The sequence below is a fragment of the Dreissena polymorpha genome, chromosome 16, assembly GCF_020536995.1.
Source record: "Dreissena polymorpha isolate Duluth1 chromosome 16, UMN_Dpol_1.0, whole genome shotgun sequence".
Classification (NCBI taxonomy): Eukaryota; Metazoa; Mollusca; class Bivalvia; order Myida; family Dreissenidae; genus Dreissena; species Dreissena polymorpha.
In genome coordinates, this window is record NC_068370.1 from 4774936 (window position 1) to 4799449 (window position 24514).

At 33.7% G+C, this 24514-nt stretch overlaps 2 long non-coding RNA genes across 2 annotated transcripts in view; both read right to left on the reverse strand.

Moving 5' to 3' along the window:
• Positions 1 to 914: 914 nt before the first annotated feature.
• On the reverse strand, positions 915 to 2004 carry LOC127862493 (uncharacterized). Its single transcript, XR_008040648.1, has 2 exons — positions 1812 to 2004; positions 915 to 1296 (listed from the first exon to the last, which is right to left on the reverse strand). It is a non-coding gene; the product is annotated as an uncharacterized LOC127862493 (long non-coding RNA).
• Positions 2005 to 4861: 2857 nt separating this feature from the next.
• LOC127862491 (uncharacterized) overlaps positions 4862 to 24514 on the reverse strand; it is a 44857-nt gene continuing 25204 nt past the window's right edge. Inside the window, exon 2 of the long non-coding RNA XR_008040646.1 lies at positions 4862 to 7844. This is a non-coding gene — a long non-coding RNA (uncharacterized LOC127862491). The remainder of the gene's footprint in view (positions 7845 to 24514) is intronic.

A 24514-nucleotide genomic window follows, 5' to 3' on the forward strand; every position in this document is an offset into this window, starting at 1 on the left:
TTTATAATTATTAATAACAAACAAATAAAATGATTTATCGTTAGTATACTAATATTTGTAAATAGTGTATTATATGCGATGAATATAAAGCATAAAGTGTTGTTATGTTTTATGAATCATGTTTATGTGCTTGTAATAATAAAATAAAATGATTTATTGTTAGTATAAAAACATGTGTGCATAGTTCATTGTGTTTAATAAATATAAAACATGAAATGCTGTTATTTTCTATGCTTCAATTGAATGTATTATATACATAAATAATAATATATAACATGAATGAACAATAATACAATTTAAAATAAAGTTGGTCTTTTTCTTTAAAGAGTTAGCTTATGCTTTACCATCGACTTACAAACTTTCAATTAGCCGTATGTGTCTACGTAATTAGCAAACAATTAATTACCGGCCTTCAATTTACCGACACGGGCCTTTAATGGCCAATTAGTTACCAATTAGTAAACAACTCACCTCTTTAATTATCATACAAACTGTGTAATTCACCGAAAGAGTAAATAAAGTCAGTTGAACACACAGTATATAATACGTGTGTTGTTCGTTGAATTCACAAAACCAGTAATGGCTTGCGAATATCCTTGTGTGTACTGTGCACGGAATGTTGGGGAAGAAGATAAAGCCATCTCATGCGATGAACGTGAAAGATGGCAGCATCTGTCGTGTGAGACTGGTGTCAGTCTCCGACAGAATCGAAAAAAATGATGAAAGGGAATGTCGTCGTTACGTGGAAATGCTGCGAATGTAGCCGACTAGTGGAAGTTCCACCAGAGGTACCGGCGATAGTGGATTTCCCGATAGATGTAACGCCAGAGGTACCGGAGATAGTGGAGATCGCTATGGATGTAATTTTCAATTGATAGTTATAATTTAAATATGCTATTATAAAAACTAATATATCATATTTTCATTGGATAGTTATAATTTAAATATTTTTATATAAAACCAATAAACATCATAGTTCACAACATATTTATTTTTTCCAGGATGGCATCGCAGAATCAACGGTCGAGCAGGGCGTCCCGACTTAGGGTTTTACGTGCTAGTCCCCCTGTTGCGCCGTGAGGCAGAAACAGTGGATCTGACAATCCGACTTGTGTCGGAGCACGCCCTGACTCGGGTACACCGGAAAATCTTCAAAGAAGTGCACGGGCGACTCTTCGAGATCTGGGAGAAGTACGAAGACGATGACATGACAACTACTCAACTGCTGAGAGCGTGCAGCCATATCATCGGGCTGGGACCGAGCACAACCCAGGATGACATCCACGATGAGGACTTCTGAAATGCAATACATTGTATATATGATTTGTGTATGTATATGATATGATAGTTGCTGTTGTATTGGTGTTTCTATATTTGTGTACTTTTGTATATGTGTATTAAAACCATGTTTGAATATTTATGTAATCAATCTAGATATTAACATGTATGCATGCTTTATTTTCTGATATTTTTAATTTTTTTGTTTAAAATGTAGGTATCCATTCACTTCTGATGTTGTTAATGTCAATTTATTGCAAATGTTTGAATATATTTATGTAATAAATCTAGATATTGTTAAAATTTATGTATGCATTCACTTTTGATATGGTTAATGTCAATTAATTGAAAATGTTTTAATATATTTATGTAATGTATTGTTAATGTATTATATGAAGCATTTAAATTGACTCTTAAACAATCTTGAAATAAAATGTAAAAAATGTTATTTTCCCATTGAACAGATGTTACAATCAAAGGTGCGAAAGTTTCCTGTTATGATTTCACACCTATACGGTATTATTCACACCTACCCGCCTATATATTATCAGTGGGACGAAACGTCCAATGCCCTCCTACACAAATATCAGTGGCACGAACTGGTAGTGGCACGAAACGTCCAGCACCCTTACATTCCACAAGTTGTTTTTTTACACAAAATGCCTGAATAGGGCAGTGTGTTAGGTTCATTGTTTTGTTATTGTAGTTGTTTGTTTTTTATCTTTCACAACACCGTGCACTGGGAGCGTTATTAGCAGAGACATGCGGGAGTCTTCTTGAAACATACTGTACTGGCTAGTTTCAAATATGGGACACAACACCACTTCTCCAATAGAATCGATGATGTTTAAATACATTTGAGTTATATTTGCAGTTTCAGTTATTCTAAATGTAATAAAAACTTAATTTTCAATCATGAACTAGTAGTTTCAGGAAAACAGGAAACCAAGAAAAAATGTGAAACCAACAAAGGCATAGAATTGTGAAATATGCAAGCCAGAGTTCTCGACTTATGATTGTTGAACGCTGCACTTCTATACACCACAACCTACCTTTGTTCGAAGTTTGATGTAAATGGGTCTTATTGTAATTACGTTATGACCCGGACAATAAAAAAGTGAGATAAATAAAGTAATGAAGGGGCTATAGCTATAGTTCTTGTGCACTGAACTTCTCATCAGTGAGATCTATCCATATATGCATATATGAAGTTTCATGTGAATAGGTGATATAGTTAAAGACTAATACTCCGGACAAAGTACTGGAAGCTGCCCGACCCCAGGCATGACATAATTAATCCCTTAATATGGACTCCATTGGTCATTGTCGACTCGGGTACTACTTACGTGTACCCCGGGTACTCTTAAGTATACTTACATGTACCCCGGGTACGGTAAATATACTAAATCGTACCCGGTCGATATTAGACTGTACTCGAGTTGTATTCCTGCCTAAAATCCTATGTCGTAAAACGCGCTACCGATTATCTTAAACAAACTTCTATTTAAAAAAAAACTGCCTCAACATGCTTTGTGAGTATGAGTTTCGATAATATAGAGGCCATTTTACAGAAAATTGACATAAATGTGAATATATTTAATTAAAAACAAGATGTGTTTGTGAAACACAATGTCCCAATATATGACGTTTGACCTTGAAGGATGACCTTGACCTTGTGAAGGATGACCTTGACCTTTCACCACTCAAAATGTGCAGCTCCATGAGATACACATGCATGCCAAATATCAATTTGCTATCTTCGTGAAACACAATGTCCCCCTATATGACGTTTGACCTTGAAGGATGACCTTGACCTTGTGAAGGATGACCTTGACCTTTCACCACTCAAAATGTGCAGCTCCATGAGATACACATGCATGCCAAATATCAAGTTGCTATCTTCAATATTGCAAAAGTATTTATAAAATAAGCGATTTGGGCCTCATATATTTGACCTCTGACCTTGAAGGATGACCTTGACCTTTCACCACTCAAAATGTGCAGCTCCATGAGATACACATGCATGCCAAATATCAAGTTGCTATCTTCAATAATGCAAAAGTATTCATAAAATGAGCGATTTTGGCCACATATATTTGACCTCTGACCTTAAAGGATGACCTTGACCTTTCACCACTCAAAATGTGCAGCTTCATGAGATACACAAGCATGCCAAATATGAAGTTGCTATCTTCAATATAGCAAAAGTTATTGCAAAATGTTTAAGTTGGCGCAAACAGACAGACCAACAGACAGACCAATAGACAGGGCAAAAACAATATGTCCCCCACTACTATAGTGGGGGACATAAAAATAGCCGACAACGACCGATTCAGCTTTAAATTTCCCGCGTACGTTTTAGTATATTTACCGTACCCGGGGTACATGTAAGTATACTTAAGAGTACCCGGGGTACATGTAAATAGTACCCGAGCCGACAATGACCAATCGAGCCTTAATATGCCCTGTATTTGACAGACATATAAAAGAGACAAATGGAAAGGATGAAAAAAACAACACAGCAGTAATTAGTTTTATCAGAGACATAGATAACAGAGATAGGCAGCTTGCCAAATATCGGCAAACTCTCGCGCATCCAGTGGTTTTGGCGAGATAGGTTTAAACGCGCAACTGTTTGACGGTTGCAACGGTAGTAAACACGCTTATCAACATTTCTAAAACTCGCTTTCGCATTCCAGTTTTTGCGATTTGAAACAAATATGTTATGTATTATTAAAATGAGAATGTATGCGGTATTATCACTCAACGGTAATGTGTCAATTAAAATAAATCACATGCCGCATTGTTTTATTAAGCGATTTTATCTGGCTCCAGTTTGAAAAAAAAAAATGCTTACCGGTATATAAAGATGGCCTTTGTAATGAGATAAAGGAGCGATAAGAATCTTACGACAAACAACTAATAATAGGTTGTTTTAATTAGGTTTTTGTTTTTCATTTTAATTGCATTTTTCAAATTTGAATAATCTGAATGCCATTTACCTGTAGTATAATTTGAATAAAGCTCTGAACAAGTTTTTCTTCTTATGGAGAGAATCTGTTCTTGGTCTGCTCTAATCTGCTGTTTGTGTTCTTTGCTCTCTTAAATTACCGCTCAATTCAATGCACAATTTTACCAATAATAAATAACATTACAACCTAGAGTATATGTATAGAAATCTTCAGACCTGTATACTGTGCCATTCTCCGATATTTAGCATATCGATCAAGTTATTAAGTGACTTTTCTGTTTTTCTTCAACATGTCTTAGGCGGATTTTGTGTCATGGGGTGACGAGGATGAACATTGTGATAGTGAATTTGTTGAGGACATTAATCAGTCCGTTGTGTATGAGTGCCCAGAATGCAAAAAGTTAATGAAAAGAACATATGGATTCCATGTGTTGTTAAAAAGCACAATCAAAACGTTAAAAGTAAGTCCCCTTATGTACATAATGATAAACTAAATGAAATGTGTTCCGGCTTCTACAGAGGAGCTTATGCAACCATTTATGTGATACAGTCTCTAAGTAAACCTCTGTAGTAACAATTTTAGTCTGTGCAATAAAAGAATGCATGAACATAGTTTTTACAATTTAATGATATTTCATCAAAACTTCATCATTCATAAACACATATCAATACACCTGGCATAAAAAATAAGCAATTTATTACACGTATTAAGCAAGTTGTTGATATTACAAAATTAATAACATATCGGGAGAAAACAGCTAATATTCTGCAGAGATGCAGGCAACAAACATGTAATCATAAGAGCCATTATCGTATGGGGCAGAAAATTCATAATCACATAAGAATTTTTCATCATGGAGATTGGACTATAAATGCGACTGAGAGTGTTAACATGTTTTTACCATAGTCATGTAAGGAAAAAAGCCCCGCCCCTTGGTGGCCATGATTTTCATGATATCATTGGGACACTCTATAGAGTGTTAAAAAGGTTTTTCGAATCCCGGACAATCGCTCCTACGGACAATCGCTCCTACGCTAAATTTGACAAGGCAGACAGTCGCTCCTACGATGTTTTGACAGGGCGGACAGTCGCTCCTACGATGTTTTGACAGGGCGGAAAGTCGCTCCTACGATGTTTTGACAGGGCGGACAGTCGCTCCTACATTATTTTGCCAACCCGGATAATTACTCCTACATTATTTTGTCAACCCGGACAATCGCTCCTACATTATTTTTGACTCCACGGCAAAACATATTATTCGCTGATCAAAGGCTTACACCTTTAATTAACCAACAATTAAAATTGCCAACCTGTTAACAGAAAGCCAATTTAACATGAGCCGATCAATTTGATTTTAATTAATTAATTTACTTACTGACAAACTATGTTACAGTTTGTCGATTCTGTAAATATAAGGTAGTTATAAGGGCACTTTGGACAATGGTTCCTACATTATTCCTATCGGGTACATTCGTTCCGATATTACATTTATTGGAATAAGTGCCATTTTGCGAATGGAATAAACATAAAAACCACATTAAATCAATAATTGCTATAACAAAAATGGTAGTATCAATTGATAATGACCACTTTGACACCTATGATGTGCAAACCGTGCATAAAGATTACAGAATGGCGTCACATTAAAGGGGCCTTTTCACAGATTTTGGCATGTTTTGAAGCTTGTCATTAAATGCTTTATATTGATAAATGTAAACATTAAATTTTAAAAGCTCCAGTAAAAAATCAAAAATAAAATTTAAAAAAGGAAAACAAAAGTAGCCCGCAGCAGGACTCTAAGTAAAAACGCATTAGCCAACTGAGCTATCCTGCCAAGGATACATAAGATGCGTATTTTATACCTTATATCATCGTAGTTTCACAAATTTAAACGACATCACTAGAACTTTCCAAATTATTCAATCGCTTCGCGTTGCAACGCTTAATAATTTTTAGGTTTTTAAATCGTCAAAAGATGCATATAATGACTATATTAGACCATGGCAAATGTTCAGTAATACTGTTTCCTCACAAATATCATAACTAAACCGAAAATTTGCGAATCTGAAACAACTTTTCTCAATTTTGTCAATTTACCAAACCGTCAAAAGATCCCTTTAAAGTGAATTAAGGTTAGTAAACAATTGGCTAGGTCATTGTTTTCACATTTGACCCATTGATTGATATGACACTGAACAATTTCTTAATCGGCATTTCTATGATTATTAAAATACTGAACGATTTTTGTATGTGTTGAATTGTAATATATTGATAAAATGTTATATGTATATGTTACAATAACACAAAATAGACAAGAACAATTATACATTGAATACAAAATTCATGAAATGCAACATGCTGGCGAATTCAAATGTACAGACATTTTCGATTTCAAATTTAAATATCTGGCTTATTTCGCATTTTTCGACACAAGTTGGCAATTTTAATTGTCGGTTAATCATAGGTGTTAGCCTTTGATCGGCGTACACTACATTTTGCCGTGGAGTCAAAATAATGTAGGAGCGACTGTCCGGGTTGACAAAATAATGTAGGAGCGATTGTCCGGGTTGGCAAAATAATGTAGGAGCGACTGTCCGCCCTGTCAAAACATCGTAGGAGCGACTGTCCGCCCTGTCAAAACATCATAGGAGCGACTGTCCGCCCTGTCAAAACATCGTAGGAGCGACCGTCCGCCCTGTCAAATTTAGCGTAGGAGCGATTGTCTGTAGGAGCAATTGTCCGGATACCAGGTTTTTCTATAGCTATATATAGACATATAAGGAAAAATGCCCCACCCCCTGGTGCCCATGTTTTTGAACCAACCGGAACCATTTTGGAACTTGCCCAAGATATCATTTTGACAAATCTTCTGACCAAGTTTCATGATGACGGACAATAAACCGGAACAATTTTTTAACTTGTCCAAGATTTCATTTGGAAAAATGTTCTGACCAAATTTCATGAAGTTTGGACAATTAATGTGGCCTCAAGATTGTTTACAAGGCAAATGTTGACGCCACACAACACACACTCCACGACTGCCAAAAGGCGATCAAAAAAGCTCACCATTAGCACATTGTGCTCAGGTGAGCTAAAGGGCAAAAAGATAATCACTAGAAATTTGTTCCCACAAAAAATGGTTCTGGGCAACTTCCTAACCATGAACATGTTCAGTAGTGTGTCCTGCTTCATTAACACATACTTTCATCCTTAAATATGTTTTGCCATGCTTTGATCTGAATGTAAAAAAGCGAATGTCCAGGTCTCTAGCGTGCGTATTGACAATAAATTGCTTTGGATCACTTCGTTCAGTATGTAACACTCAACCCTGATAGGCACAGTGATCTCAACTTGACAGTCTCCAACGTCAGCTTAGTCTGGTTCTGTTGTTGACGATGACTAACTACACTGAGTTGCTTTGTCTTCATACAATGCAGTGTTGAGAAGTATCATCCTCAGTTCTCAGTTATGGATTCATCCTCATTGAGCAGGAAACCATCCTCAAGCGCTGTTGGGGATGATTCATCATGTCGAGATGGCTTGTGCTTCTTCTGCACCCCATAACTCAGTCACTCCCTCCTGGGCATGGCCAAACTGTAAATACAAATGAGCATATTAGATGAACACCAAATAATATGAAATGTATTATATGCTATTCTAAATTTAGATAAAACAAGAGATGTGTTCATCAGAAACACAATGCCCCCTACTGCGCCGCAATTTGACCTTTGACCTTGAAGAATGACCTTGACCTTGAACTTCCACCACTCAAAATGTGCGGATTCATGAGATACACATGCATGCCAAATATCAAGTTGCTATCTTCAATATTGCAAAAGTTATGGCCAACGTTAATTTTTTTTTCGGACGGACGGACAGACTGACATACTGACAGTTCAACTGCTATATGCCACCCTACCGGGGGCATAAAATATAAAGGCCTCATGGAATTTATAAAGAAGGCACATAAGCATGCAATTTATAATGTTTCATATGTGAATTCTTTTTCTTTCTATCAGCATTTTAACCATTTTAACCCAACAACATTCAGGCTGTTTAGTTGACTTGTTACTGCATAATGTAATAATGGCAATTTCTCCATAAGATATAACACACTACTGCAGTTGACGGCCAGTTACCTTTAAAATAGGATTTATGTGTGTTACATGAATATTGTAACTTAAAAACTCTTCCATTATACAAAATTCCTTTTCTTGTAATAGAATGAGCTTCATTTTTATAAATTCATTGTCATATTTCAGCAAATGAACACAGAAAGACAATAAACAACCAATCCACCATTTACACCACACAATAACTGGTAATAAGACAAAATGCTGTCTTATTTCCAGGTATTGTGTGGTATTTAATATTACCTGAGCTAAGACACCTTATTAAATTATCTTCCTGTATTATAAATTGATCAACAAGCACCTGTTTTAAATTAAATTCTTAGATTTAATATTCCTTGATCAATGGATTAAAATTAAATTATTAATTAAATTCTTATCTTAATTATTAAATGACTCTTGTTTCAAAACTAAATTTATAAATTAAATCATATATTAAATGATCAATTTATTAAAACTTTCCTTAACTTATAAAACTGAAGCACTTTTTTAATTAAGCACATTCTTCGATGATTTTAACTACACAAAATAAACAAACCATTATTTATACTAATTTACACAAAGTAAGATTGTGAATGAGAATGAAGTCAAATTATAAATGTTTAAATTATTATAAAAAGTTGATTTAATTGGGGAGGGCTAATCTCTTATCTGGCACCATACTGTGTCTGCCATTATAACTTTGATATACATCAAATGATATACATCACCATTCGGTGGACGGACGGACTGACCGACATGTACAAAAAATCTACCCCCTCTTCTTTGAAGGGGGCATAAATATGGGAAACCATAAAACTATTGAAATCAGAAATTTGCTTATATATAAATGCATAATATATTATAGATTGATTATTAAATGAGGCATGTATTGATACGTCTTGCTAATTACAGCATTTAAACTTAGAGCAGATAATATAAAGATTTTTTAGAGAGTAAATTTTCCCCCCACAACTAAAATTGTGTACATAACATCTAACTGTATTTTTTTCTTTATCAATTGTGGATTTTAAAAATTCACTTAACTTTGTTAAAACAGAAAGAGCTTTCTCTTACATCATACATTTTCACAAGTCGTATATTTGTACAAAATGCATAAACATATTTTTGGTGTTATTTTGATGCATGTGTATTGTGTATTTATTATTATGGTAGTTTGATGTTTAGCTGTATATGCTTATGTCGCAAATAAACTCGCTGTTCTGTTCTGTTAATTTTATAATATTGGGATTTATTGTGCTCGAATCAAAGTCAGGGGAAGTCTACACTGTGTATTAGCAACCTGCTGTGTTGATCACTATCTTATTAGCTCAATACACAGGCACCTGGCTACTGTACTGGAAAAATTGGATTTACTGCCAAAATAACTGATTTCATTTATTGCTAAATTGTTGTGTACCTTAAAAAAACTTCAATAAATAGTAAACGCTCTACCATTGTCTTATATTTATACCGTTTGAAAAAGTTAATGACAATTATTGCAAGCGTCCGTTTTATTTACCATTATTATTTTAAATACGCGTTCAATGGCAAATAATATAGGTAAAATCATTATTTGATGTGGATATCAGTACAGTTAATAATTATAGGTTATTAGACGTTTCACTGTACAATACGGAGATATATTTGGACGAGCACACAGTTTGAAGTCATATTGGACGAGCCGTTAGGCGAGTCCAATATGACTTCAAACTGTGTGCGAGTCCAAATATATCACGTATTGTACAGTTAAAACGTCTAATAAACTTTTTATTCTATATCCTCATTACCAAACTAGCTTTCCGTATTTTTATTTTCATTCATTGATTACGCACTTTATGACGTATCTCGTGTGACGTCATTTCTCTGACGAAACATACTAGTATAAGCAAGACTCTGCATTTTAGGGACAACAATATGGAGGTGGTAGTGTTTAATAAATCTAGTAGCAAATTATACCATTTTGATAGCATTGAACGAATCCAAAAGGCAAAACGTATTTCGGATTGTGTGTTTGTCATGCATAATTGTTAACTTCGATAGGAATAAAACAACTCGCTCCGACAGGATTACGAATTCGTAAATTGTGTTTTGGCCTTTGGGTCAGAATGGTGAGCATGTGTACAAACGCTATCAACAAATACTGTGGTTTAAAATACATTTCGATAAATGGATGGAAGAACAGAAAATGGAAAATGGAAATGCATATCATTGTTACTTAGTTGTTATTAGGCTAGCATTGGATTAAAGTTGTCATTGAGGTTAATAAAATAGATTTTTTGTTTTGTTGTTGCATATTTGTTTTCAATTTCTAGCAATAACAATATCACTTGCTTTTGCATTTTTTTTAAATTTCTAACAATAAAAATTAATTAAATATCACATTCTCGATTCGTTTTTTTATTTCCTCTCATATTTTCAATAGGAAAGTATTAAAAAGAGACATACGAGCAAAATATCGCCTGTGTGAATCGATTATAGTACATTCGGATACTTTTTCTCGGTAACGGCTTTTATCGTTATAAAACAATTGCTTAGTGCACGTGTACTCAACTGTCCAATATGGAAAAAATACAGACTTTTTGGATCCAATACCGGAATATATTGGACGGTCACGTGGTACATATGAAGAATGCCGATTGGATGAATTTATTGGATATAGAATAAATGTTAGTAAATGTCTATATATTCTAAGCATAGCATACGCAATTGTATAATTCCGAACTAATATTATTTACTTAAATATGATCTAGCTAGAACCAACATCAACATGGATCAACATCACCGTTGTACTTTTTATTTAGTTTTCAGTAATCTGTCCTTGAAATAGAGGTAGCCTTATTAAAGACAGCGCTAAGTGTGAAAGTGGAGATTAAGAAATAAGATCTATTGCATCGCACTGGCGGTATAGCATGTAGTCTTAAATAAGACACATTTAAGACATGGATAAAATACAAATATGACACATATGAATCTTTCATTTCTTGAAAAAATAAGCACGTAGTCACATATAAATAAGACACATTTAAAACACAGAAACAATATGAATAAGACACATTTGAATCTTTCATTTCTTAAAAAAAGCATGTGAATCTTTAGAATACAATATAAAATAACATGTATTACTGACACATTATTCTCAAACAACATGTTTAATTAAAAAATGTATCCGTACAATACTCAATATCCTTTTACAATGAATTTAACAAGTTTTCTTTAATGACCGATTCATCAAAAAAACACAAATTCCCAACCATTAACAACATGTTCAATTAAAAAAAAAAAATGTTTCCGTACAATACTCAATATCCTTAAAAAAATATTGCTCAAAAATCTGTTTTACTATATAACGTCTGGCATTTTTACCTATGGCATTTTTACCTGTGGCATTTTTACCAATTTACCTCTGGCATTTTTAACGCTGGCATTTTTACCTATGGCATTTTAACCGCACACCATATAAATGGGTATCAAAAAGTAAATTTCAGTAGCGGGAAAGATATAATAGCAAATTCAATAAGTATACTGTATTGATATGACAGAAATTAAAATTCAAGTATGAAATGTGTCCACTTTATCAAATTCTAGTATTTAAATGGGTCCAGTTTATAAAACTTCTTGTATTGAAATGGGTCCACATTCTCAATGTTGTCGTATACAATGGGTATGCTTTAAAAAAAAATCTTGTATCAAAATGGGTCTACTTTATCAGAGTTCCAGTTTAAAAATGGGTCACATTTCGCAAGTCTCAGCGGAACCCCCCCCCCCCCCCCCCCCCCCCCCCCCCCCCCCCCCCCCCCCCCCCCCCGGGTTTAATGTCTAGGTGTTTGTTACCCTCTCACAGCAATTGCTAGGAAGGGGGGGCTACATCTTGTTCGGATTACCAATAATTTTAATGTTTAAGTGTCATTATTTTATGTTATTTTCTATTGATGCAAAGAAATACTTGAATTACTTCCCAAAATGTATAATATATTATAACATTATTATTTTTTTGCAAGCATTCCCCACACATTTGGCAACGTCAATATGGTGAAATAATCAAAAATAATATTTCATGATATTGTTGAAAACACAATAAGAATCTTTTATTGACATACCATATATATATATCGCTCAAATCAGCCAATGAAATAAATGAAGTGTCTTTATTGTGTCTAGCCACAGGAAATTTTATTGGACAGTCTGTCTTACAAAGGTCAGGTAAGGTGAAAAGCTGGCTTAGACAGCTTCCACGAGAAAGTACAATTGAAACATATACATGTAACTGTTAAGCAAGTGCTAATTATAGCAAAAAACAAAACCTGCATATTTAATTGGCTCTGGAGATAATCTGCCTACTGGGGTCGGTGATGTCCCCCAATAGCTTATCTTATCAGTTTATTTATAAACTGCAGTGTGATAGCTCTTATAATGAGGTGAAGCAAAATGTCTATGTCACAAAAGAATGTTACTTTCAGTTGCAACTGGGCAGACAATTATCAGTGGTCAATTACACGAAAAAAAAATCAATGAAATTAATGATTTTAAACTTATTTTTTAACATGATTAATGTTTTTTTTCATTGATATATTATTAATTGGTAATCTCAACCAAAGTGATCAAATTGATTACAGATGTATTAATTCATGCATTTAATAATATTTGGGCTTCTAGACCCTTTATCAACCACTGTTCATCTATAAAAAAAATCCTATTCTTATTACGGGTGTCACGATACGCTCCCCTTCATTACTATACGTATCGCGGTACAGTGTGTACGATACAATATGTACCGGGATACGTATTGTCAGATGGAAACAACATACAAACCATTTTAAACCAATTTTTTCAATTTATTTAAAGACCTCTACATACATTCATTTCTTTAATTTGTAAAAATGTAATTTAATTTTAAATTCATGATTACAAAATTTGTCATTTAAAAATTGGATATGAGATGATATTGGCAGAATTTCCATTAACATTGATCCAATTACTGTGCCACATATTTATTGATTGCGCCAATGGAATCTTTCTTGCCGCGTATTGTTACAACATCCAAACATTAAAAGTTTACTTGGCGCGTTGGCGCATATGAAAAATGCTGTACCGTACCATACGCACTCGAAGGCGTATCATGCACTGTACTGAGAGGAGACTATTACCATATACCGTCCCACACAGTACCGTGACACCCTTAATTCTTATCCTATTAACTTGCACAAAAAGAAAGATGCATAGTACTGCACGATTATTGCATTTGATGTCATGGGCATTTGAAAAGTGCGGGTCACTCATTCAACTTCTATCAGAAAGGAAAGAAAATGCCAGAGTCTCTTCACTGGTGCAGAAGTTGCATGAATTGCTTTTTCAAAATGTAACTTGTATACATGGGTTAACATGGTTCACTAAAATTCTCATGAAATCAATTATTTGACTGATTACTTAACTGTTCCCACACCTAATTAAGCTCCAACACTTATTTTTTGCATAAATGCAGATCATCAATGCAATAGACTGTATTCGGAACTCCACTAATCGTTAGGTACAATAAACTTTTTACCATTATGACCCTAGTGTCACATGAATATTCTGGTACCCGTACTTGCTTAGTTTGAACAAGACTATTTCTAAGCAATATAAGTCCAATACCGATGAAACTCCACCATTTTCAGCAATATTTCTAGTCTATTTGTTGCCATACCAATCAGAATTATTGACATTGGAACACAATGAATTGACATGCATAATCTCCATGTTGCCTTCTATCCATGTTTCAAGTTTCATGAAAAAATATGTAGAACTTTAAAATTATCGCAGGATCCACTATTTTCAGCAATATTTCTAATCTATTTGTGCCATAGCAACCAGAATTCTTGACGTAGGAACAAAATGAAATGACGTGCATAATCTCCATATTGCCATCTATCCATAATTTCAAGTTTCATGAAAAAATATGAAGAACTTTTAAGTTATCACAGGATCCAGAAAAGTGTGACTGACTGACTGACAGACAGAGCAAAAACCATAAGTCCCCTCCATTTTCACCTGTAGGGGGAATAACAATACGCATTCCCGGGATCTAGGTCAATTTTATTTGTAACTCATGTAAATTAGCCGAAAAACCAGTTGCAGGCAAGTTCCAAATAAGAACTATTGTTCAGACTTAATTCCCTTGAAATACCCCTTGGACCGAGAGCTATCAGAGATCTACACCACAGTAATTAAGCTACATGTACATGATAAGTTGGCAAGTATCTGATGTTGTTAATGTGTCATTTGTCTTCATGAATTGAAATTGAATCTGCTTTTTGGTCAAAGTAATCATAATCATAAATAATAATGAGTAATGACCTCTTGTAGTGGTAATCTATAAAATTATTATTTAAGTAAAACAAAAGCTATAATTAATGATCAATCCATGATTAATGAAAAAAGTAATCAATTAAAAATAATGATGATAACAGAATTACAATTATGATTACCCCATGTCTGCTACTCTGGCAACTATTGAAAATATAACCCCATTTATCAGGTAAAAGTTTTATCAACCATCAAATAATTATGAAATGGTATTTGTACTAAATACTTCAGGTAAAAATGAAGGTTACATTTAAAATTTGAGATTTGCACAACAGTAGATAGCAGCTTGTGCTTCAGTGATGAGACACAAAGAAACTATTATCAAGCATGTGCAATACCCTTAATGTTTTGAAGCATATTTAATTTGCATGAAAACAACTCTTTTATCTTGAAATATTAATGAGAAATCAGAGCTTCCCTTGGCATACTTTTTGTATCTTCTCACACCCTAGGGGGTGAATTAAAAGAGACAAAACAAAAACCAATTTCTGATAGAATATTGGAAATAGTGTCACAAAGCATTTGGAGAGATTCTCAGAATGTTCAAAAGAAATTGTAAATACATTTTAAATGTTTATTTATGGATTATGATGAACAATTTATGATCAATATAAAAAGTGCTTATGAATGCTGGGAACAAATTAAAATGAATGATGCCTGATTGAAATCCCGTTGTGTTTTTTCCAGAGACTATTTATCATCTTTGATGTGAGGTGTGAGCATTTAGAAAGCCCTTAAATCAATTGAAAGTCTGTCACATTGAATCTTAAATTATGAGTCTGAATATTGAAATGTGTAAAAGGTCCCTTTTTGGGCTGACTAAATGACTGCCAACTTATGACATTGAACAACAAGTTTTACTGTAAAGTGTCAAATGAGCAGTACAACAATTGGCCCAGTGACACCCCATTTGCACAAATATTTGTTTGGTACTTTTTCAATCATTTTTGACCCAAGCATTATAACTCCTTAGTAAACTCCTAACAACAAGTATCGTTGAAAACGATGGATGCTCCCCGATGATGCGCTTTGTCAATCTATGTTAATAACCACCTAAAATCTATTATTTAGCCTCGGTGACCTTGACCCCAAATTACATCAAGCGTCATCAAAAGGTAGGTCTATATATAGGTACCTACATGCCAAATATGTAGAGATCAGTAAAATATTGAAGGCTCTATGAAAAACTGTAACAAAAGTGTGACGGAAAATATATAATTGCCTCGGTGACCTTGACATTTACCCCAGTGACCTAAAAACTCATCAAAAGGTAGAGGTCCATGCAAGGTACCTACATGCCAAATATGAAAGAGATCGGTAAAGTAGTTAAGGCGGATGGCCCTATGAGAAACTGTAACAAAAGCGTGACGGAAAATCTATTATTAGCCTCGGTGACCTTGACCTTGAACCCAGTGACCTCAAACCTCATCAAAAGGTAAGGTCCATGCAAGGTACCTACATGCCAAATATGAAAGAGATCAGTAAAGTAGTGAAGGCCCTATAAGAAACTGTAACAAAAGCGTGACAGAAAATCTATTATTAGGCCTCTGTGACCTTGACCTTGAACCCAGTGACCTCAAACCACATCAAAAGGTAGAGGTCCATGCAAGGTACCTTAGACATGCCAAATATGAAAGAGATCCGTAAAGTAGTGAAGGCCCTATGAGAAACTGTAACAAAAGCGTGACAGAAAATCTATTATTAGCCTCGGTGACCTTGACCTTGAACCCAGTGACCTCAAACCTCATCAAAAGGTAGAGGTCCATGCAAGGTACCTACATGCCAAATATGAAAGAGATCGGTAAAGTGTTGAAGGCGCTATGAGAAACCGTAACAAAAGTGTGACGGAAAGAAGTAAGGAAGGAAGGAAGGAAGGACAAACTGGCCACTATATGCTCCGCCAAAATTTTATTTCGGGCAGCATAAAAATATAACACTTGTTTAACCCTTTCCCACACAAAAGCAAAGTGGAAGTGGCTATGTGCAAACAGTATAACTTCAGAACAGCCTGTGAATAAAACGCAGGCTGTTCAGGTTTTATGCTGTTTGCTGCTCATCAGTATCTAAGGGTTGGAAATGAAGCCTTTAAAACTTGGATCTAGTAAGAAAGGTCTTGAATTAAATATAACTTTCTAAGTGACTACAAATGCGTCAAAATACTACTTAGTATCTAAGGGGTAAAGGGATAAACAAAAAGTAAGGATTTGTAGTAAAAAACTAAGAAGATTGCCAGTAATATTACAAACAAATAAAACTATGTATTTAAAATGATAATATTGTCTTTGTGAAATTAATCTGCAGATTCATTAGCCCATTGTTATCAATAATTAAATCAAATACAACTGATAGATTTACCATGCCAACACATTGTTTAAAACAATTATTATAATACTTGTTTTCCTCAATAAAAAAACAACTTATTTCGTATTCATTTAAAATTAATAAAAAACCCTCAAATCTCAAGATTGTTTGACCTGGAGATAATAAGATATTTGTGTGGAGTGTGTCCTTCAGCTTATCAGTTACTGTGTTACTGATTGTAATCTAATAAACCGTGGGTGACTGTGCTCTCTAGGGGTCTAAGGTGACAAAATAAGATAAGACTGGATGCATGTATTTAAGAGGGCATAAGGCACTATTTGGATTTTTTATATTAATAAATGACATTAAATAAAAATGGAAACTAACAAACTAACAGCTCATAGATTATGGGCATTCAATAGTGGTGATATTATATTGTTAGTAAAAAACAACTGCATTAATTTATCAAAAAGAAACTTAACACATAAAATTGTCTATTTGGTATCTGAAAAATCTTTTCTTGCTGAAATTGTGATGTACACACCATCAATGCATTTGGTTACGTAATATCCCATATTTCTACGAATTCACTGATGGTATTGACACAACTTACATGTAACTGTAACAATAATAAATATAATAATAATTATACTGCGAAAAAGTTTCCACCGTAGATTTTCATTTTCAAGTAATTGATCGCCTGATAATAAAGGCCAATTTCGTGCAGTCACACCAGCAACCAGTATTCGATTTCCATTCTGGGACCAGGGTCCATGTAAATTGTTTCGGTGGTGACAATACATATAGGTGGAGCTTAAATTAGGTACTCTGGTTGATCCACATGGCACATGACCATGTCAACTTTAAAATATGTTTTTCAATGAGTCAGAGATTAATGCATAGACTTAAGCTCTTAATATTGAAAATTCTTCCCACATTTTGAGTCTTAACTGCAGGAGCTCCAGGTCAACACATTGTCATAAACATGATAATACATATTCATCATCACACACTGTCATGTAATTATTCAGGTGAGGAAGGAACTAAGAAATAAAATATATGCACACATGCAGACATTTGTTCACAACCTGTGGCTTTCAAGCCTAAAAGATGCAGCAGACGTAAACATCCTCAGGTGTGAAAAATGATGTTCAATAATTTAAATAATCTACAGTAGATACACTTGATTAACCACACAGACGAAATCTACAGTACTGTAACGACACTGAATTGCACTTAAGTATGTGAATAATTTCATCATTGTTCAATTAATTAATTAATTCAATACCAACAACAAAAAATCAATTATAAAAGTGGATAACATTCATTAACCCTTTCAGTGCGGGAACCGAATTTTAAAGGCCTATGCAAAACGTGGTGTCTCATCAGGATCCAAACTGTTTGCTATTCTGATAGTATTCTTTGAAAAAAATCAAAGAAAATGCTAATTTTAGAAATTCAGCAGACGACATTTTAGCAGACGACAAATTTCCCAGCATGCAAAGGGTTAAGGGGGAAGGGGATATATTTTTGCCCAAATTTCAAGTTCCGAAAGGCAGCAAACAGTCAAATCCATTCATCAAAACAAAAGTGACACAAGAACGCCTATTTGTGTCAGTGTCATAATATAGCGCTAAGGCAACATGCATTGAAAATAAAACCAAAGACAAGGCCAGCTTCTTCACTTGTGAAACTATTGCCCTTGATCTCCCCCCGGAAGCGAGACAATTCCCCCCAAGACAATTCACCCCGATTATCTATTGATGTTTGTTTTGTTTTGTTATCAGGGTTTTTTTAGAAAAAAGGGGAAGACGCTGGACGCTGGGTAAAAGGGGAAAATCAGCGCGAAAGAGACATATTTGGGGAAAAATAAAAAAACTGTTCATTTCAATGTCTATAACTCGCCTACAGACTTCAGGTTTTTTTTTAGAAAAAGAGGCATGTCTCTGACCTTTTTGTTCTTAAACACATGAGCAAGTATGAATAAAGTCAAAGTCCTAAATAAAGTTGCAGGGGTAGATCTAATAATGGGAAATGTTTTCAACTGGGGCCGGGGAACGATGTCAATATTGTGATTTCAATTTCATGATGAATGGGTTGACGATCTAGATCTGCTACAGTATTGGAAGGGAAAGGTGCGGCCGCTGCTCGATTGTCACTTTCACTTTCACATAATCCGACAGTATTAATCGATGTTGATTCATGTACCTTCGAATCCTGCTGGTTTCGACGGTTTTTGATGATTCATTCTTAAAAAATGCGTCAACGCAATTAATATTTTCCGAGTCCGAACGTTTTACTTTTTTCGGTGTATGAACGCCAATTGTGAGACTTTTTCGTTTTAACGTTTATATCTTGGCTTTCAAATACCCGGGTGAAATTCGACTGGTTTCTGGTAATTTATTGACGGAACACCCTTCTCGCGCAAGACCGGAATCCAGTAAAATAGTCACATGATTAATACGATTAGTTGCCCGGTTTCCACGACGTAATTTAAGAGCTTATAATTAGAATCACTGGATTCCCAGATTTGAGTGTTCGTCGGGAGAGAGAGAGAGAGCGAGATCGTTGTACATGGTACAAATTTGATACGTGTCGGCTTCCCAAAAGAAAAAAAAAATTCTTTGAGGGTAAAATATTATATTTTGGTTAAAAATTATATTTTTGGAGGGGAATGGTTTGTTTTAGGGGGAATTCTGGTAGGGGAAGACGCCGAATATCGGCGTCACTTTCTTAGTAAAAAAACCCCTGGTTATTAACAATATCTTATTATAACACTGTATTATGTGAATTGGGAATAAGACATCAAACTGGGAATGAACATCATTTTGGTGATTTTCTCAAACAAAACTATTCATTTCATGAGCAACATATATTTTTGTAATACATTATCTATAATTTAAGCTTAATAAGAAATTTTCCATGACTTTTTCATTAACAGTGATTGAATTTGTTTCATTTAAAGTGTATTTTGAACCGTGTCCATGCGCGGCATGGACACAGTTTCATTTCATGAGGATTTTTTGTTTAAATTAATAAAAAATCAAGTTTGAAGTAAAATCAATTAAATGATGCTATTATATATGCAAGTATATGTTTTAATTATAATTTGTAAAACTAGATAAATGCAACATATAAAACTGCATATTATGCACTTTTGATAAAACACAATTTAATCCCAAATTGATGTCTTATTCCCAATTCACATAATACGGTGTTTTATTAACAATATCTTATTATTGTTTTTATGTCATTAAATAATTTATTATGTGTTTATGTTTTATTTAAGATTGATTGATTTTATTCATTAAAACAGTTTTTATTTGTAAAAAGTGTATGAATAAATAATAATGGTATTGGATACATTATTTGGAAATAATCTAATTGTTTTATTTGATAAGTTATGCAAGATTTCGAAATTTTTTATAAAATTACTATATTTATTTTAAATGGGAAATATAATAATAAAATATTTGTCACATAATCAGTCAACAAAGTAACAACACCTAAAAAACAACCTTTTTCACACCCATAAAGGTATCAATAAACAGATAATCTGTCAGGCATTTAGAGCTGATGAGGGTACTGATTATCTAATGGTAGATAAGGCTATTACTGATTGGGGTTGCTTAGAGATAAGGCTGAAGTATGGAATGAGTTAACATACTGTATGATTGAAGTGGACTTGAATTGAGTACAATTTTTGTAAAAAGTACATTACATTTCAAAACATTTTAAGAGGAGCATACTAGTGGTATTATAGTAGATTTAATAAATCATGAGGTATTCGTGTATAAGTAGCATTTAAAAAATTATAACATAAAATGGTGTGAATTTGATACTGGCTTTGAAATGAATACTGATAATTGCAGACTAAAATATGTTTCAATACACAACATTACAAAACACAACTTCTATCACTAATCCTTCAATGAGAGAAAATCCAACAACTTAATGGATAATAAGAATAAAAATAATAATTTTTTTAATGAAACACTTTTGTTTATAGGCAGTTAAATAAAAATAATAATCAAAATATCAGGTGAACAACAATGGAATTTTTTAATACAATACCAGGTCTTAGAATTGCCCAGCCCAACATAATTATTTGTCAATGTGTGTAACTGAAGTCTTTGTTTATCTGTGTTGACACTTTGATAAAGCCTTGTCAGGTGTGTGAATGCTTATCATGTACCATCATGTAACTCTAATGGAACTCAAAACTCCCCATTTTTCTCATGTAACTGCGGCGTGCGTCAGGGAGAAAATTTATCGCCCATCCTCTTTTCCCTTTTCCTAAATGACCTTGGAATTACTAAGAATCTAAAAGCCACCATGGTATAGAACTTACAAATCCAGAAAAAATATTGCTACTTTTCTCAAAAATATTGTACTATTATATGCAGACAACACAGTCTTAATTGCTGAAAATGCCCCAACACTACAAAACTGTCTGAATGACTTTGCTGATTACTGTAAAACATGGAAGTTAAATATAAATAAGGATAAAACAAAAGTTATTATTTTCGGATCAAGGCAAAATAGAAACTTCTCTTTTAAAATAGACAACATGTCTCTAGAAATTGTTAACTCATACAAATATCTAGGTGTTTTTTTAGCAAAATCTGGTAGCTTCCTAACTGCAAAGAAACATCTTGCACAACAAGCAAGGAAAGCAATGCACCTACTCTATTCAAGAATTAATAACCTTAATTTACCAATATATCTGATATTAAAAACTTTTTGATAACACTATCCTGCCAATATTAACATATTCAGCAGAGGTTTGGGGCTATGAAAGCATTGATTTACTAGAGAAAATACACAATGAATTTCTGAGAAAAATTTTCAATCTAAGAAAAAGCTCCCCACTTTATATGATATACGCAGAATTCGGAAGATACCCCATAGATCTCAATATAAAATGCAGAATGATTGCATACTGGAATAGATTAATAACTGGGAAACCGGATAAATTAGCATATCTCATATATAAATACATGTTAAACCTTCCTAACTTTGAATCTAAATGGATAAATCATGTAAAAAAATCTTCACACAAACTGGCAGAAATTACATATGGCTAAAAATCAAATCCAATCCAAATAAAAATATAAAGTACACTATAAAGAGCATATTACTTAATCAATACCAGCAACCTGGCATACCTCACTTCAAAACTCAACAAAAGGAGGCTTAAACTATTCAATATTTAAGGATAAGATTGAATTAGAGAATATTTAATCACACTAACTAAATATGAATCATCTTTATTTATTAAACTTAGAACTGGTAATCACTTTTCCCAAATGAGACAGGTAGATGGACCAATCAAGACATAAATAAGAAACATGCCCTCATTTTACATGCAGAGATGTGGCGGATGAATTTCACTACATGCTTATTATATGTCCCTTTTTAATGAACATAGAAGGAAGTTTATAAAAAATACTACTACTGTAGAACAAATACGCTAAAATTTAAAGAATTGTTGACAACAAGGTCCTTAAGGATTTAAAAAAATTATGTAAATTCATAAAAGTATATTTCAAACATTAACCCGCTGATAAGTTTAACTTGGTGTATATGTTAAATTATGTTTGTTATCTTTTATGTATTTCAACAATTAAACCTCATAAGACTAACATATCCACAAAAAATATTACTTTAAACGCTAACACGTTGATAAATTTATTTATATAGAGAACAAATCATGTCTAATGCAGTACTTTTTGCATTTCGTCTCAATCAATCAATTAATATTTTATAAGATGAATTAATCATCTTACATATTGGTATTACTACATCATAGTTCATGTTGAATACCTAACTTCATTCACTACGCATGTTTAAATATTTTTACGCATGTTTTTCAATCTGGCAACAAATATCAATGTCACAAATTTGAAATTACTGATTTACTCATAAAGTTGTTAGCAAATTGTGATTTATATTTTAAACCTTGCACTAGCCAAATTATATGCAATGTACATGTATGTTTGTATCTCAAGCTTATTGTTAACCTTGCTGGAATATGTTTTTTAATCAATGACACTTGACACTTATTACTTATTGCAGCACTTCTACTCATCCCCCCTCTCCATCACCATCCATGCCTTTCACCATTGATTTCATGTGCCCAGGGGGGCGAAATCTAAAAAAAATATACTTGTCCACGGACAACCATTTAGGAAATTTAACTTGTCCGTTGCTGAACGACACTTGTCCGTTAATGTTTATATAAATTATAAACGCATTTATTATTATGTAAAACAATACCAAAATGAGTATGATTTGCTAGTTTTGTTTATAGTTTAATTTCAATAGTACATTCATTATAGCAGTATATTATAAACAATATAAAGACTTTCTAAACTTTTAATCTTGCAAAGCTAGTGTTATTAAAACATGTGTTGAACATAAGGTCACCGTAATCTTAACAAATTAAACTAGTTCCATATGTCGACCTCATCGGACTGAGGCTGTGCGCCGCTACTGGTAGCAATTTGATTATCATCAACTGGTAACCATTGAAAATCGGTTAGCCAAGTTTCCTTGAAAAGTTCTGGTGCGTTTAATAGATCATATTTTTTATCATAATCTTTGTTATTTTTTTGGGAGGTGGACTGCTCAAAGCTTCGGGTTTTTGCTCCGTTGTTGAAGATTAAAAAAAACTAAATGTTCCATTTTTACCATTAAAGTCGTCTTAAATAACAAGGTACACCGTGTTTTGATTATCTTACGTTGATACTTTTTATTTCCGTCTGATTGTAAAAATAAAGAAACCAGTCTGTACACTGTCTAACAGTCAGGCTGAATGTTTAAAATGCGGCATGTTCCTGGTCTCTTATAGAATAAGGGAGATCACTGCGCAGGAGAGTGCCCGTATTTTAGCTTGATTGCTCCGCAAATAGCACTGACAATGTAATCGCATGTCAACATCCCGTTTTGTAAAACTTAATTATGGCTTTAATACAATGTATTTTTTTGTATACCTGGACCCGACTTTTAAAAAACTTGTTGTCCACGGACAACTTATTGAAAAAAATCAGTTGCCCAGACAACAAATGTACGACTCTGGCAACTCGGACATTTGATTTCGCCACCCCTGGTTCATGTGTAAACTTACACAACTTCACAAATACATGTACAGTAAAGTACTTTTTGTCATGCAAATCTCACTACTGCAGGTCAAATCGACACAATTTAGTACATGATTATATAAAGCTACTTGCTGAAACAATAACATAAAGTCCTTTACTTTACGAATCACATGGTCACTGACACAGGACAAACTGGGCATGGTTAATCTGGCCTGACACAACATCGGTCAATGTCACGTGAATGGGTCACTTCACATTTGATCATTACTTAATTAAAACACACCAATTAATCCCAAGTAGAATTACATTAAACAGACAATTTCGGTCTACAAAATGTAAATCTATACGTCACTTTTTAAAGTTTAGTTTAATAATATATGCGATCTATAAATGAAACACTCTCCAC